This window comes from Dysidea avara, chromosome 12 (assembly GCF_963678975.1).
Source record: "Dysidea avara chromosome 12, odDysAvar1.4, whole genome shotgun sequence".
NCBI classification, from domain to species: domain Eukaryota; kingdom Metazoa; phylum Porifera; class Demospongiae; order Dictyoceratida; family Dysideidae; genus Dysidea; species Dysidea avara.
The window spans coordinates 18,323,490-18,340,179 of record NC_089283.1 but is presented as its reverse complement, the minus strand read 5'-3'; the positions used below and the strand labels follow the sequence as shown (position 1 = coordinate 18,340,179).

General features: G+C 37.2%; 1 protein-coding gene across 2 annotated transcripts in view; it reads left to right on the top strand.

The window, feature by feature from the left end:
• Positions 1 to 4,103: 4,103 nt before the first annotated feature.
• Positions 4,104 to 16,690, top strand: part of LOC136240388 (uncharacterized) — a 46,492-nt gene continuing 33,905 nt past the window's right edge. The window contains exons 1-3 of one of the 2 annotated variants that reach the window (XM_066031352.1): positions 4,104 to 4,558; positions 13,010 to 13,064; positions 13,943 to 14,348. The gene's annotated coding sequence lies outside the window, so the exon portion shown is untranslated. Of the gene's footprint in view, positions 4,559 to 12,694; positions 13,065 to 13,942; positions 14,349 to 16,690 lie in introns of those variants that run through there. The other variant, XM_066031356.1, reaches the window with a different exon arrangement.

Here is a 16,690-nt window from a genome sequence, read left to right as displayed (position 1 = left end):
TTGATGCTTTCAGGCAACTATTATGCTCAAAATTATGCCAGCATAATAGGCTGGTGCCTAAGCAGACAGATGCACTTGGGTGATTATTCATACTGGCATGAGCACCATGGGCTATTAGCCTGCACTAGAGCACATGGACAACTGTGCTTCATTACCCAAAAAGAGTGCTCTATTGCACTGCAAAGAGTGCTTTAATCGTACAATAAAGCACTCTTTGGGCAATAAAGCACTGTTTGCCCTGAAGTGTACTTTATGAAATTTAAAATACACCTTTCCCTTTGATCTCACCCATGTAAAGTTCTATACATGCATATATAAACAATCTTGGGACAGGCCAACGACGATGCTCACCAGACCCTTTTCACTAGATCTCCAAATTCAGTATTGGAACCTGATGAAGCCATAATCAGATCATCACACAAGGGGATAATTATTGCATAACTCATTTATCACTGAAAAACTGCTTCTCCCCAGCACTCTACTGTGTAGCCAAATTAGTAGAAAGTAAGATTTCATTGACATTAAAAGTGGTACATTACCAACTTTGGGTGTACAGCAAGGGATATGGTTAAAGGTTTACAAAACACTCTAATATAACGCACACTTGGCATAATCATTATCTGTGTGTCTCTTTCTAATTTTGCTGGTATTATTGTCATGTCTGGTGCCTTCAGTAGTGATGGCATATACAATTAACCATGGATTTAAATTAAGTAATAAATTAAGTATTTACTTGTATACTGACAACTGTGTTGCTTTTGCAGTATGTGCTGCTGTGTGCTGTACTGTGATGTTATGCACTGTATGCATGCATGTGTGTGTGCATGTGTGTGTGTGTGTGTGTGTGTGTGTGTGTGTGTGTGTGTGTGTGTGCGTGTGTGTGTGTGTGTGTGTGTGTGAGAGAGAGAGAGAGAGAGAGAGAGAGAGAGAGACATAGCTGGAAGTATACAGTGTTGGGTGCTCACCTTAGCTGCCTATGAATATACATCAGCTCTGTCCTACAGCAGCTCATTCAAATGCAGATACTTTAAGCCGCCTTCCATTAGTTGTTGTTCCTTCAGATGTACCTGCAGTACCTGAACCTGTTTTGTTACCAGAACAAATTGACGATGGACCTTTTGCTGCTCAACAAGTTAGACATTACACCTCTAGAGATCCATGCCTTTCTAAAGTACTTAACTTTATACTGCATGGCTGGCCAAACTTTGTGAAAGATGATACTCTCAAACCTTACTGGAATCGTAGAACCGAATATTCTATGGGGAAATAGAGTAATTGTACCCCTACAAGGCAGAACCACAGTTCTTCATGAATTGCATAGTGGACACCTGGGAATTACTCGAATGAAAAGTTTAGCCTGTGGAATTGTCTGGTGGCCTAAATAAATGATGAAATTGAAATTATGGTTCGTTCATGTTCCTCTTGCCAAGTCAATAAGACAACCCTGCCACATCTCCACTTATTCCTTAACACGTCCATGGTCAAGATTACATATTGACTATGCAGGTCCGTTCCTAGGCCAAATGTGGTTAGTAATCATTGATGCACATTCAAAGTGGTTAGAAGTTTTTCTGATGTCCTCTACTACGTCTACTGGAACCGCTCAATGTTTACGAGAAGTTTTTGCAAGATTTGGACTCCCAGAAAGAATTGTGACAGACAATGCTCCAAATTCTGTAAGTTCTGAATTTATATATTTTCTGAAGCAAAATGGTATCAGACATACAACCTCAGCTCCATATCATCCTGCGACAAACGGCTTAGCCGAAAGAGCAGTAAGAGTTTTTAAAGATGGTACAAAGAAAATGTCTGAATTTAGGTTCATTGAAACAGAAATTAGCTTGTTTTTTGTTTAGTTATCGTAGAACACCCCAATTTACAAATGGTGTTGCTCCCTCTGAATTACTTATGGGTAGAAAACTTAGATTTGTGTTAGACTTGTTAAACCCTACTTTGAATGACAGAGTTGATACTGCTATGGCTATGCAGAAAGATAGTCATGACAAATGTGCAAAACAGAGATCATTTCAACCTGGTGATATTGTTTATGTTAGAAATTATGGACAAGGACCACGTTGGATCAATGGTAAGATTGTGGATTGCTTAAGACCTCGAAATTTCAAAGTTACAGTTACTTTACATGACTTTTACATGGAAGAGACACATTGATCAACTAAGAGTCTGCTATTCACAGCAATCCAACACAAATGTGTTGCATCAGGGGCGGATCTAGAAATTTTCAGAGGGAGTTTCTGGTTCTCTAGAATTGCAACTTCAGCCTAGCTGCAAGTTGAAGACCAAAAACAAAAAAAAAGTTACTACAAGGTTTTGAACGCTGTGAAGGTGATTTCAAAGGCAAAAGTATGAAGTTTTGCCAATAGATAAAGCCATAATATAATACAGTATGTATAACTGTTTGTAATTTTATCACACAGACGAATCATAGGGGGGCGCGCTATTTCAGAGGGGGTTTCTGAAACCCCCCTAAAACCGCCCCTGCTGACATTCAACTGATTTTAATGCAAGTAACATTTCACCTACATCTCACTCCACTGAGGAGGGGGAAGAGGAAGAAGAAAGTGTTATTGTAATTGTAATATGCATGGCCAAATACAAGCACAGAAACTATAGTGCTGCCCCTGTTAGTGTTTCGGCTACAGAACCTCGGTGAAACCCCTCCTGGACAAGGAAACCCCCTGATAAATGGACTTTTTAAGGGTAGAGGAGATGTAGTGACTGGACAAATTTATTATGAGTATGATGTAATCTAAAATTAAGTAATTGCTTGCATGTATATAAATGTAGTTTTAATCTGTATTTTTGAGAGTTTTCCAATGATAGTGATTCAAATTACTTCTTGGCGTATTGTGTTGTGTGCATTAGTCCTACTAGTCTACTAAGGACAGTACACAGCTGGATCAGCCATTAAGAGACTTGTGGCTATTACTACCATCTACCATTGTCTAATACAGTAAGACAGTGGAAGCTGGCACATTGAATATGCATAATCACTTTAGAAATATGAAATATGTACTGATAATGTGAGGCAGTATTAGTATACACAAAGTATTTATAAAGGCCTTTAAGAAACTGTACAACATATTGTATTCCATCTCATTCTCCCTGTAACTCAAGTGTTTTACACCATTATCAACTAATTGTGGTGGGTTTGGTGCCTTCTAAGACTTAAAATTCTGATAAGTATAGGTCTATTTAGTAATGGTATGTATACATATATGTGACCAGGCCTGCAAAAAATAGGGCATGTGGGCACATAAAAATTTCCTACTTTTTCAAACTTTGATGTGTTATAACTTTGTACTCCATGCCTCTGTGACCATGAATGTTTCAGCACATATTAAACAGTTAGATGGCTTTACAATACAAGCGACAGAATGAAAATATTCCATCCCGTTATACCTGTACATGCTCCGCTAAAAGTACAGCTAGTAAAGCCAATGTTGTGAAATTGTACACTTAACTCAAAGTTGCTAGTCAGACAAGTGGGCTAGGGTGTGAACCACCACTGTTTATCTTTGTGGTTACCACAAAACATAAACAAATTACCTACGTACATGCCAGAGTGCTTGACAGCAGCCCTCCAGTGGTACTGCAGCTGCCAAAACTGAATAGGCTAATAATCTGCTGGCCACAGCCCGTTACAACCAATTTCTGATTAAGGTAAAAGCAGCTAATTATCGACTTCTACGGATGGATTATCAGTACGGCTCTAGTTTAATTATAGCATACAGTCTCCTTTACAGTTCCAAGTATAGTAATGATATATCCCAAGGTATATCCCTCCTAACTGAGATCACCAGTCTGTACATCCCTTACATCAACTAGCTAAATTATTATAACAGCAGCCTGACAAGCTATATAAATGAATTAAAATTCACCACTGATATTTGAGGTTATCCACAGTTATGCAATGGCTATAAATTTACTGGGGCCACAATAAACATGCTCTCCATTGGGTCACCACCAAGGGAGAGCATGAATGAATGTAGAGTTACGGTTGAGTATGGTTGCTCTCCCATTTGTGGTGTGTAACTATATTGTTTTACCGTACAAAACTAAACTGCACACACACATATATTTAGACTACAACAAGTTTGATACTGAAATTTGATTGGCTGAAAACGTGGTCTCTAAATCTCGTAGAGCCACGGTCATGTCCAATAGAGACCACGCTCTGAGGCGATACGAAACACGATAATTACGCGCCTGTAACATTGGCAACGCATGGGCATTTAAATGGCTAGTAACAGCCGTACTGAATTAGAGGGAGGTGTAATGGGATTGTTTGTACTAATCAACACTACATTACTTGCTTACAAGCAGCTGTCGAGGCACAACAACAGCAACAATGAGTTGTAGTCCACTCGCTGAGTCCAGTACTTCGATACATAGCACGCGCCTGTAACATTGGCAACGCATGGGCGTTTAAACGGGTAGCAACAGCCACGCTGAGGTCCCGCCATGTCGGGAGGTGTAGAGGGCTTGTTTCTAGTAATTAGCCATACATTTCCTATTTACAAGCAGCTGTCAACTCAAGGTACAATAACGAGTTGTAGTCTAAATAAGTTAGAAGTCAAGAACCACTGGGTTCTACGGGATTTAGAAAACCCTCAGGCCCTTAGTAGCGCCCTCGCTGCGCTCAGGCGCTACAGCCCAGGGCCTTCGAGTTTTCTAAATCCCGTAGAACCCTGGTTCTTGACGTCTAACTATTATATAGGTTTATTCTCTGCCTCATAGTTCCTGTCACTATTACATGTAAACCACCGTGAATGCATAAATCTGTACTGTACATTTTTTGGCTACATACTATGGTCTCTGTTTAACAACAAACTACTACAGGATACAAAGTACAAAATTTGTGGGTACATTTATAAGAGCATAGCTACATATCATACAGTACAATAGTACTGTATAGTAGGGATGTAGGAATAGCCCACAAAATATCACCCAAAAAACAGCCTCAATTTCCCCTGACGACAATGAGGCAGTATTGGTTAGGTAAAACTAACCCCAAACAAACTTCGCAGTGGATATTCATCCGGCAGCCAGACGCCATTTCTGTTTTATATCCATCCGGCACTTCCTGTTTGTGCACATGAGTGGACACAATTGGAAAGCGTGCTACAGCTTGGACATTGATGTTCTACCTGGCATTCAGCTTGTTGGGATTTATGATTTTTATGGCGGAGTCTGGGACTTTTGTTGTTGGTGACGAGTTTTTATCGTACAAAGAGTCATCTTGAAGAGTTCCAAAGGAGAAATTATGTAGAATTCACCCACAGGGATTCAAGGACTTTAGAGGGTGTCGGTAGGAGGAGGGCTCCTAAGATTGCAAAGAAAGCTAATCAAGAACTAGTGCACTACAGCCTTGTTTTAAGTTATAAACTTGGTGGAAAAAATATAAAAGTGAGGGAACAGGAGTGAGACCAAACCAAAAGTATGTGTCATGCAGTGTCACTGTAAATTAGCTACATTAGCTATCAATATTAATTGTTAACTGATGAAACTAGTAATAAACTGTTAGATTAACTCTAAAGTTATTTATCAATCAGTTGTAATGCAAATGGAGACTGACTTAACTTAGGAACACAGTAGCACCCACCATTGTCCTTGCTTCAATCCCCAGCACTTGTTGGCACTGTAACTGCTGACAACTGCTAGACATATAATCAAATTGGACTTCATAATGTTAATGGTTGATTTTGTAAAACTATCTTCAACTACAGTATGGAATGCAAAAAGTTTGGTAATTCAGTTATTTGTGGATGCTTCTCCCAAGTGCAAGTTGCGAACTATTTATTACTCGAAAGTGATAACCTGTATGTGAACACTCATGAATCAGTGTAATCAGCCATATCTGTTCTGAATTGTAGTAAAGTTAGTGAACATATACAGAGTAGTTGTGAAGCGAAACACATCTTCATGAAGGCCAAGATCTGTAGCTACTCAAGAAACTACAGGGAGTGACAGTATGCCAAGCCATATAAGTGATAAGCAGCTGGTACAAATTTTAGATGTTGTCATGACTGTATTGTTGACAAGAACTTGTTCTAAGCAGTTAATTAATGATGTTACAATGGGCTAGCAGCACACTGTTGGCAAGCATTTAGGTAGTTTAAAGTCTTCTGTTTGGCTTAAGTAGCCTGTCTATATGTACATAATAAAATGAAGCACCAGTTCGTATACAACCAAGTATATATGTACCGACAGGACACTTAACAACAAGGCAAGCATGTAGCGCGTGTAGTCATCATAATCCAAAGCATTGTAATAAGAAGTGAGAATAATTGCTCACTATCAATGTACATTCCCTGAGTAATTACATAATTCCACTTCACTCTTGTGAGGGTTTAGCACTTGTATGGCTAGGTGTACTACCTTTTTGGATGAGATTCATTAGGGACATTGGAAACAGCTGAAATTGAAAACTGAAACTGAAAACTGAAACTGAAACTGAAAAGCTAAAATTGGTCAGAACTTCATACTAACAGGTACCTCTTAACAAATACCACCTCTGTAATAAAACCACTTTATAATAAGACCACCTCTAATAAGACCACTTCATTATAGTAGTTATGTCAAGTAGGTCCAACAAGTATGGCCATGGTGTACTCATAATGTAATAAAGTATCAATCAATCAGTACTTAAAAGTTAAAATGACAGCTGCAGGATTGTACAAAAGGATGTACTATCTTACCATTCCAAGACCTAAAGTCCATGGTCATGTCACAAATGAAAATGGAGCAATTGCATGCATAATTTACTCTGCTGATACTGGATTTGATAATGGATTTCTCGTGAATTGTGCATGATTTAAGAGTTAAATTGTTAAATTAATGATCTTGGACTTAGTGTCTTGGTATTAGTTAGACACTTGTGATAGGCATCTTCGAGGATTTAAAAACCTGAGGTGACATCAATAATTACCGAGGCACAGGTAATTATTGACACCACCTCAGGTTTTTTTTTTTGTAGATGAGAAACAAGTACTCAAGTTTGCCTGGCCTTAATTCCATGTACTGCTATAATATGTCAAATGTAAAAAAAAAATAATAATAATAATAATAAAAAAACAAGTCTGGTTACCTCTTCAATTTTGGGGAATTGGTAGGACCAGAAACATATAATTAACTTTGCACGGCCTTAAGTATGTCTAAAATTCAGGGTTCCGGCAGCTGGCAGCGGTGATACAGTGGTTATGGTTCTGATTCATTATGAAACGTCCCAGGATTGAGCTCAGAATTTTCACATTTATTAATAAGTTTCAAGTTAAAGTCACAAAAGGCATCAAGCGTTGTGAAATTAGTGCTACCCATACTTTACTTTTCAGATGATAATTGGGGCATGCAGCGCCATTTTCAGATGCGGTATGTGTGGGTTCACCAGTCATAATAATTATTTACAAAAAAGTTAACAAACAAGTACACAGAAAAAATTGGAATTTTCAACTAGAGTAGGGACCATAGCACATCAATAAAAAGTGCTGAAACAAGTTGGAGTAGTGCACGATATTAAATCACAGTAAAATAATAAGAAGTGTTATATCCCTACTGTGCTCAAGATATCATAATGGAAATGCACAGTAGGGATATAACACTTCATGTTGTTTTACTTTAATATCGTGCACTACTCCAGCTTGTTTCAGTACTTTTACCGATGTGCTATGGTCCCTACTCTAGTTGAAAATTCCAAATTTTTCTGTGTACTTGTATATATAGAACTATATAACATCATTTGTAAGTGCATATACATATGTGGGTTTGGTTATGTTTAGACCATCTGTTGGTACTATCCCAACACATATATGGAAATGGTTAAGTACATGTATCCTAGATGCAGCCATGCTGCATTATTTTATTATTTCAACCAAATATAAATATGCAGACCGGAAATTGTATTCAGTATATGTGCATACATTACAACCATGTGGACCATTACTGCTGTGCATACATACTGCATATTTACAGTTAGTCAAAACAAAAATAGCACGACATGACTCCATCTCAGTCACCATGTATTTAATCACTGTCATATAGTATAGTGGCACAACACAAAAATCATCACTTTTTTATTAAAGCATGAAACTTTCCACATAAGTAGTACTCCTCATGACATGAAATGATGCCATCGCAGATTTGACCTTTGGTGACCTTTATGGAAATTTTTGCCCAGAAATTTGATCATTCCCGTCTTTATTCCCCTGAAGCAGTAATTAAGTTGTTAAAACATGGTACCAATATAAAGCTCTTGTTGAACAAAAAAAATAAGTTTTATTTGAAATTAATAGGTGATTTCATAAGATCGTTAATATTACCCATGAATTTTGAGATAATTTACCTCCTCATGGGTAATTTAATTTATCTACTCATGGGTAATTTACACCCTCAAGGGCAGATAAATTTGGTGCAACCCTATCTTTTGAGACAAATTAGATAATAAATAAAGTCTGCAGAAAATAAAAGTGATCATAACTTCAAAATGGAATTACCTATTAACTTCAAACAGAAACCAAGTTGTTTCATTCAACAAGACCTTTACTTTGGTAGCATGTTTTAACATGTCAATTAATGCCTCAGGGAGATAAAGATGGAAATGGTCAAATTTCTGTACAAAAGTGGCCACAAAGGTCACCAAAAGTCAAATCTGCAATGGCAAAAATACATTTCATGAGCTAGGTATACTAGAAAGTTTTATGCTTTTATGAACAAGTGCACAATTTGGCTAATTAATTTTGAGGGTAGATGATCTTAAAACAACCAATATATGTATCGTATGTACTTCTATATTTACCCACGCAAAATGTGTTTGATACTAAGACATTATTGTTATGTGCTATTGTGTGAATACACTTAAATTTGAACATTACTAATGATCAAGGATGGAGTAATCACACCATTACATACCAACATACAGCTATACGCTACAAATGAAATTTGACACACAATAAAACAAAATACTTATTACAGATCCACAGGTAGGGGGGTTCTATAGGCTCTGAAGAACTGACCCCTTGTAGAAAAAAGGTCCACAAAAAGTGGTCTATACAATTCAGTATGATAGTCTGAAATTTCAATACAAAAATCCATTACATGTAAAATTGTCTGTGATAAATACACTGTATCTTAAGACAGATGTAAAAACCTAAAACGTAAAATTTTCTGTTGTTTTTAGTGGCTAAAACATTACCAAATCCATCTTTTTAGCTTTGAGTAAGTATCTATTTTCAATGAGGGGTTCTTTGCAGCCAGTTAACCTTCTGTGGATTGAAGTTACCCATGCATTTGGCTCATAATGTGGTTGGTTACAATATGTGAATTTAAATCCCTTATTTCTATCCACCAGTTAAGGAATAGGGTAGTCTTAATAATAAGGCTACACAGTGGCTGTTGGTACTTTTAACTGTCGATATATAGTTTTAACAGTGCCCAGATTTTAAGAGCTGTAAAAGATGTACATAATTGCACGTGACTGTGAAATATTTATTAAGGCTTTACAGTACAAGTGCTGAAAGTCTCTAGGACACCTGGTCTTACAGCCTGTTTAAAGTTGTTACAGAAAGTGTGTTTGAAGAGGTGGAGAAAGGAGAAAAAAATCCATGACTGGACCTCGAACCTGCATCCATCTGATTAATGCTCGCACACTTACAGGAGTATGCCAGGTGGTCAGGATGTTTTCTCCTTGTCAATGTATCCAAGGAACTCTAGAGAGTAACTTATTATCACAAAGTACCCCAATATCCCTCTTACATCATGCATGTGCTTTAATTATTTCAGTATTTTTTATAGTTAGCTACATATGTTGGGCTTTATCATAGATACTATAGTATCTATGGCTTCATGGTAGCTGCCATTCTCAGAATGCATTAATGATCTAATTTTGTTGACAGCAATTATACAGAATAGTTGATTAACCCATTCACTGCTGTAGATGCCATATGGTCCATTGGCTCTATAAATGCTCCTAGTGTTAATATTTAGGCACTCTGAGGTTTTCATTGTTTCTTCTACCAGCTAATGCACTTATTCTAAGGTGGTCACGCCCCTACACAAACAGGAACAGGGATAAGGGACTCCAAAGAACAAATAACTCAATCATGATCTAGACAAAGTCACATCCATCATCACTAAAGGAGAAAATAGTATTAGTCCTTTATCCATCCATGACCTTGTAAGACTTGGAAAATACCATGTGTAATTGAAGCAACCTCATCCACTACTTGTCAAACTCAACCAATCCATTGATTTATCAGCACTGTTGTTAAAAGCAAGATCTCTACCAAAAAAAACATTAGAATAAAACCGGACATGTCTCAAGCTGATAGGCTTGTTGAGTGTCTTCTTCTACTGGTCATTAATTCAAAACAGTATTGATCGCAAGGTCATCAAAATTCCAAGCAATAAAATATTTGTACACAAGAAACTTCATGGCCAAGTTATAAATTCAACTTTTGTCCTATCTCAGTCTCATCAGCTCAATCCAATGGACTCTTCCAGTGGCTAACTGACTATCCCACTGAGATTCCTGAATTTTTGTAGCTAATTTAACCGATCAGTCTAATTGTAATGTATGTATGTACGTAAGTCTTGCTAGGCTGCTGGTATAAGTTACTAGCAGACCCTTGGAAGTTCTCTACCATAAAGTTTAAATAAAGAAATAAACGGGTCCCTCGCTCACTAATGCGCGTAATGTTACGTAATCAATGGATTTGTGGTCGTGTGTAATAGCCGTTCTGGTGGACACTTTGAAGTGCTCCTGGTTTTAGAAATGAAAGGAAATGGTGAGGAGATAGATTAGACACGTTTTAACACTACTGAGTGGTTTTCACTTCACAGATTAATAGCTTCGTGGGTTTATGCGCATGCGTAGTTGCTCAAACGTCTGAAAAACCAGACTCCAGTATATCACTTCAGATATTACGTGTGTTAATTTGCTGGTTAAGGATTGTTAGCCGATTTTTTTATTTGTGGTTATATAACTGTATAGGGGTTACCGTTAAGTAAACCGTAATACCACAGTGGGATTCGCTGTTTAATGGTGATTAATATTATATATAGTTTTAAGGGATTATGTCGTATGTTTTGTGAGATATAGTCTCTTAAAACATTCAGATTGGAATCTCCCAGAAATGCAGCGGTGAAGGGGTCATTAAGTTAAAGCCTCACTTGACAAATAACAAGTACAAGGCAGCAACAATCCGCAACTATGGTAACTACAATAATGACTGACACTACATGAAAGGGCATAACTAATTAGGGTCAAAGTTCAGAGTTCAACACCTGATAAATTACTTTCTTTAACAATATTTACTATGATTTGATGTTATGAAAAACGTGGTGCCATTACCGATGGTGTTTGCATAAGTCCAGTGACGGATGGCAAGCCAGTTAGTAGTCTTCCTATTATCTAGCACACCATTCCAATGGCCAAAGGTGTACTCATCTAAACATGCTGATTTGTTGCACTGGGATACTGTAGCTACCATTAACAGTGTGGAAGAGGAGAATGGTAGCTGGGCTTTTCAGGTGAGGATGACTCACCTTAGCACATCAGTTGTCTAGCTGTAATCACCATGAGCACAGCTGATAAATATGGTAAAGGTGCAACATGAAATACACAAGCACACAAAGAGATTAAGTTACAACAGATGTTGCTAAGTAATGCCAAGTCAACAAGTTCTTGGCTGGTTTCTATTGGTGCTACCAAGAATTCATAATATATTTAGGAGAGTATCCAAGCCTGTATTTCCCCTTCAAAGCCTGTATTGCCCCTTCAAAGTGCACTGTGTGATATTTGTACAACATTGTGCAACATATCCAAATATTTTCAGTAAACTCCAACACATGGCTTTGCTATGAAAGACTTATTGATAGGCGTTGATATACCAAGGTGAAGACCTGCAAGCACTTCAAGATCTTCATAGCTTTTGAAGCAAGTTAACACCTTTGGTGATGATGACTATTGCATAACATTGTTGTGCAATGCATTTTGAAAAGGCAATAGAGCATTGGATACTCTCCTAAATATATATATAATATTATGACCTCTTGGTGCTACTCAAAAATATCCCCAGCTGGCCATGCATGTGCATACTTCCTATAGCTGAAAAGTAATCAGAGACTTCATGCTATGTATTACATTGATTGCATGGATGACTATGAAATCTGGTTTCCTTATAGTTTACCATGTAGCAGCAGCAGTACCAGCACCACCACCACCACCATGTGGTGTACAAAGGTTATACCAAATGCAGGTTATGTAGCCACATACAGTAGCTAGCAGTGACTACAACTTTAAACTACAGGATTAGGGGTGTGGTCAGTGTTGCTAGAAGAAAGACAGATTTTGACTTTGGGATGAATTTGTGACTCTCACGTGCAATTGTAAAGTTTATAACAAATTTGAATTATTCTGCCAAAGAAATTTATTTATTAAGGCTTTACAGCACAAGTACTGAACATATCAGACAATTCAATGTATTTTAATGTCATTCAGCTACAGTATGAAAATGTACTGTTTGTTCAATTAGAATTTTAAAAATAAAATTGATTCTACAAAAACCTGTTAATTTTAGCAACTTTTATATGCTCAGCTGTATAGCACGTATATCATATAGGGGGTAGGTGGGTGGGAGGGTGCGGAGGGGAGGGGAGGGGTGGTGGGCCGCCGCGCAAGAAGTGGTTGACAGTGAAAAAACAGTCTATAAGTATCATACAACTGTTTAAATATATACGTTCTTTGATATAGTATATGCATTAGTTTGCCAGTGATAGTTATAAACGGCGAAAAGAATGTAATGAATTGCCCGCCCACGCCCAATTTGCGCCTTCGTTAAAATGGCCTTGCTCAAAGACGATTAAATGTCTATGACATAGTTTTCTGTATAAATACTTTGGTTTGTTTATCATGCTGTAATATTGTGCTGCTGTGTTATGCTATAATAATATTAATGCTTATATTATTTAATGATGTTTGTTTCTATTACTTTAGTGCACGGTGGGAGGTGGAAGCGTCCATGATGATGATTGGGCAATGTGCAAATAAGGTGAGTGTATGCTTTGTAAAAAGAAGCCCACGTAGCTGTGCAGGGCTCATCTTCTGTACAGATCAGCTTCTGTATAGTCTTTCATTATAAATTTTTATTTTTCCCGAGGGGTAGCCAACGCCCACGCAAAACACAGAAATGGTGTACCAGAGGGGTTGCCAATGCCCAAGCAAAGCACCAAACTGGCGTATACGAGATTCCCAATCTTTATGTATTTTTAAAAGCATTTAGTGATATTGCTAACTAGTAACTACCTGTACAGTTGTTGATCTACATCTTGTTCTAGTTATTCATGATCGATCATTGTCTACTTTGTTAAACTCACTTTCTCCTTTATTTTTACATGATTTTGGATTTAGGATTTGGTTTCTAATATATTTGTGTATTTCTGATTGGATTTCTCACATAGCATACAAGATTCCCAAGGCATTGGCTACCCCTCGCTTTTTACCAATAGCCAGTTCATCTCTAGTTGACAAAGATTGATATTACAAACTAAATTAAATTCTTGATCACAGATACACATTTCCCTTGTTGCTATATGTGGCACACCACAAAATTAACCAATGTAAACAACCATTACCATACCGTGTAGTGTTTTATTTTTATGTGAATATGTAGTGAAGTGTGTGTGTAGTGTGTGTGTGTGTGTAGTGTGTGTGTGTGTGTGTGTGTGTGTGTGTGTGTGTGTGTGTGTGTGTGTGTGTGTGTAGTGTGTGTGTGTAGTGTGTGTAGTGTGTGTGTGTGTGTGTAGTGTGTGTGTGTGTGTAGTGTGTGTGTGTGTGTGTAGTGTGTGTGTGTAGTGTGTGTGTGTGTAGTGTGTGCGTGATAAAGATTTTTTTAAATTCACCAATTTAAATGTTACTGTTTTTCCACAGGTTTATACGTTGGAGAACTGCAACAAGTAACTTGAAATTTTTATAATGACCATTTTTCAAAATATTTATTTGATTACATGTACAAAATACAAAGATGTATCACGTGATCAAAAAAAGCATGATGTACAAGGACTATTGACCATTGAAAAGTTGATGAATTAAACTTTCAAGAACGTAATACTTCTCCATTGCAACTCGCCCACGCAATATAGCGCGCGCGTCATTAATAATCAGTGCTCAGCCAGGGTATGCGACTATTGGATTGAGATAGTGATTTTTATAAAATTATTTGTACCGTGTAAAACGTTCGTCACGAACGGTATAGCTAGCTGAAGTATTCAAGAAAGGATAGATCTAGCCTGGTATAACCTGGAATCGTTAAAAAATTCGCGCCTGGATTGTTGAGGTGAGCCAATATTTTCATGGCCAATGGTTCTATGTGTAATGTTAAACCCCCTACTTTGTACCATGAAGAAGGCCGTATTAAGCTGTTACATTTTACGTGAAAGTAGATGTCATGCTGGCCATTCCTGCTAGAACCTGGAAAGGGTTTAAAGGTTATCTGACGATCCATAACAGAGCCTTGAAAACCTGCTTCCAGTGTAGACGCGTGTATCTTGCTAATAAAAATTTTTTTTATTAAAAGTCGCTTAATTGTTGGATATGAGGTCACACCTGGTCCTACAGCCTGTTTAAAGTTGTTACAGAAATGGAAAATGTATGCAGAAGAGTAACACACACACACACACACACACACACACACACACACACACACACACACACACACACACACACACACACACACACACACACACACACACACACACTTTACTACACTGCGTGTTGACTGAAACACTTCAGTAAAATTATTAAATTATGCCATGTGCATTTGTACACTTGCAGTACACTCTAACACAATACAGTGAAGTCAAAAGCTATGTAGGAACTATGTAACTGCCATCATCTGATAAATTATTAGTACTTGTAAGGTTATTTGTTCACACTACAACACACATACAGTACCTATACATGCATGTGAAATTCATTACCCACGTAGAATTGCAGTGGTGGTTATAGGATTTTCAAAGGAGGCTAGCTTCTGAAAATTAATATGGATATAATTATGAATAAGAAATAAAATAAGGTATCTGCTAGCTACCTCCAGAAATTTTAAGGATAATATTAAAATAGGATTTTCAGTTGATTCTTTTATTTAACTTATTTTCAATGCTTTAAACTGGAATATTAGGCCACGTAAACTTAATTATTAGTTTCTCATCCGCCTGTGTTCAAAATGTCAGTGCAGGAGGGTGGATTTCTTTTATTAACTAGATTATTATTATTATTTAAGTACCAACTTTCAAGGGTGTCAGAGTAGGTGTGACCAGTGAGGCCAGAGCCTCACCACTTTTTGGCTGAAATCTTTAAATAAAATTAAATTTGATGAAGCCAAAACTAAAAGTAGCTAACAAGCAATACTTGGCATTTAATAATGGAAAAAACAACACTTATCTAACCTGTCTTTTGCTCAGAACAGCTTCACATTGACTTCATTCATTTTAGTGCCTCTATAAACAATTACCATTATACTAGCATTGGCTTTGTTTCTCTTTGTAGCTGCTTTGGAAGCATTCATTACAGTTTATCTTTTAGTTGACAAACTCAAATGATTAGGTTTAAGAGTTTAAAGAATATTATGGAGGTGCTTTTTGGTCAGTTTATTATATCCACCTGTCAGCAGATAGCTAGCTAACTAGCACCTTACACACAGTACTACAGTCCAAAGAGTGCCTCCAAATAGCATCTCAAAATGTGTAATTTTAAATTTTTCCTGGGGGCATTCCCCTAGAGTGAGCCTTACCACTTTCACTTTTACTCTGACACCCCTGCCAACTTTTAAAGGTGCTGGATGGCTGCACTCAGCCACCAGTGGGGTAAAAAATCCTTGATGAGGTAAGAAAAATGGCAGTGCGGACGTGGATGAGAAACTAATAATTAGGTTTATGTGGCCTTATGCAAACTAATTATTGTAGGGCAAAAGTTGTGACTAAGCTGTAGCTTTGATTGCTCTATTAAATTTTATTTGATTGCTCTATTATAGCATTTCAATCATTGTTAATAAAGCATGAGGTGAAAAGGAAAGTGATTCTGAAGGATTAATCACTATCGAGATTGCTATAATAATGTTTTTAATGCAATTACATGTATACTACTGAAATATGGTAGGTTTTTTTCCATAATAAATTGTCCTAATAGAGCTTACATAGATACTTCCATTGGGTTTCTGTTTAAGCCACAGAAACCCACCTCTGACTATGACATGATATTATATGGTTATGTCTAGATAGTTTGTGGTATCTCGTGTATAATTAATGATTGATAATCAGCTGTAAACAATCACACAAAAGTTCGAATCCTGGGATAGGAGAGATTTTTTCCTTTATTTGTCCCATTTTCTGTTTCACCTTATTGTAGCTACTGCAAGGTAAGTATTGTTTAAGTCTATAGTTCCAGTTTGTTAGGTTAAGTAATCCAAAGGCTGCAGCACATGTTGCTTCAGTGCTTGTCACTGTAAAGCTCTAATAACAATAACAACTACAGCAAACAGCAGCTTGGACAGAATGACACTTACAACCAATGCACGTGCACTAATCACAATTACATCATACACTATAATAAAGTCAGTTGTATCACTATATCTCCTCTCTCCTTAAATGTCAGACTCTTTTATGTGGCAAGTAGGAGGTC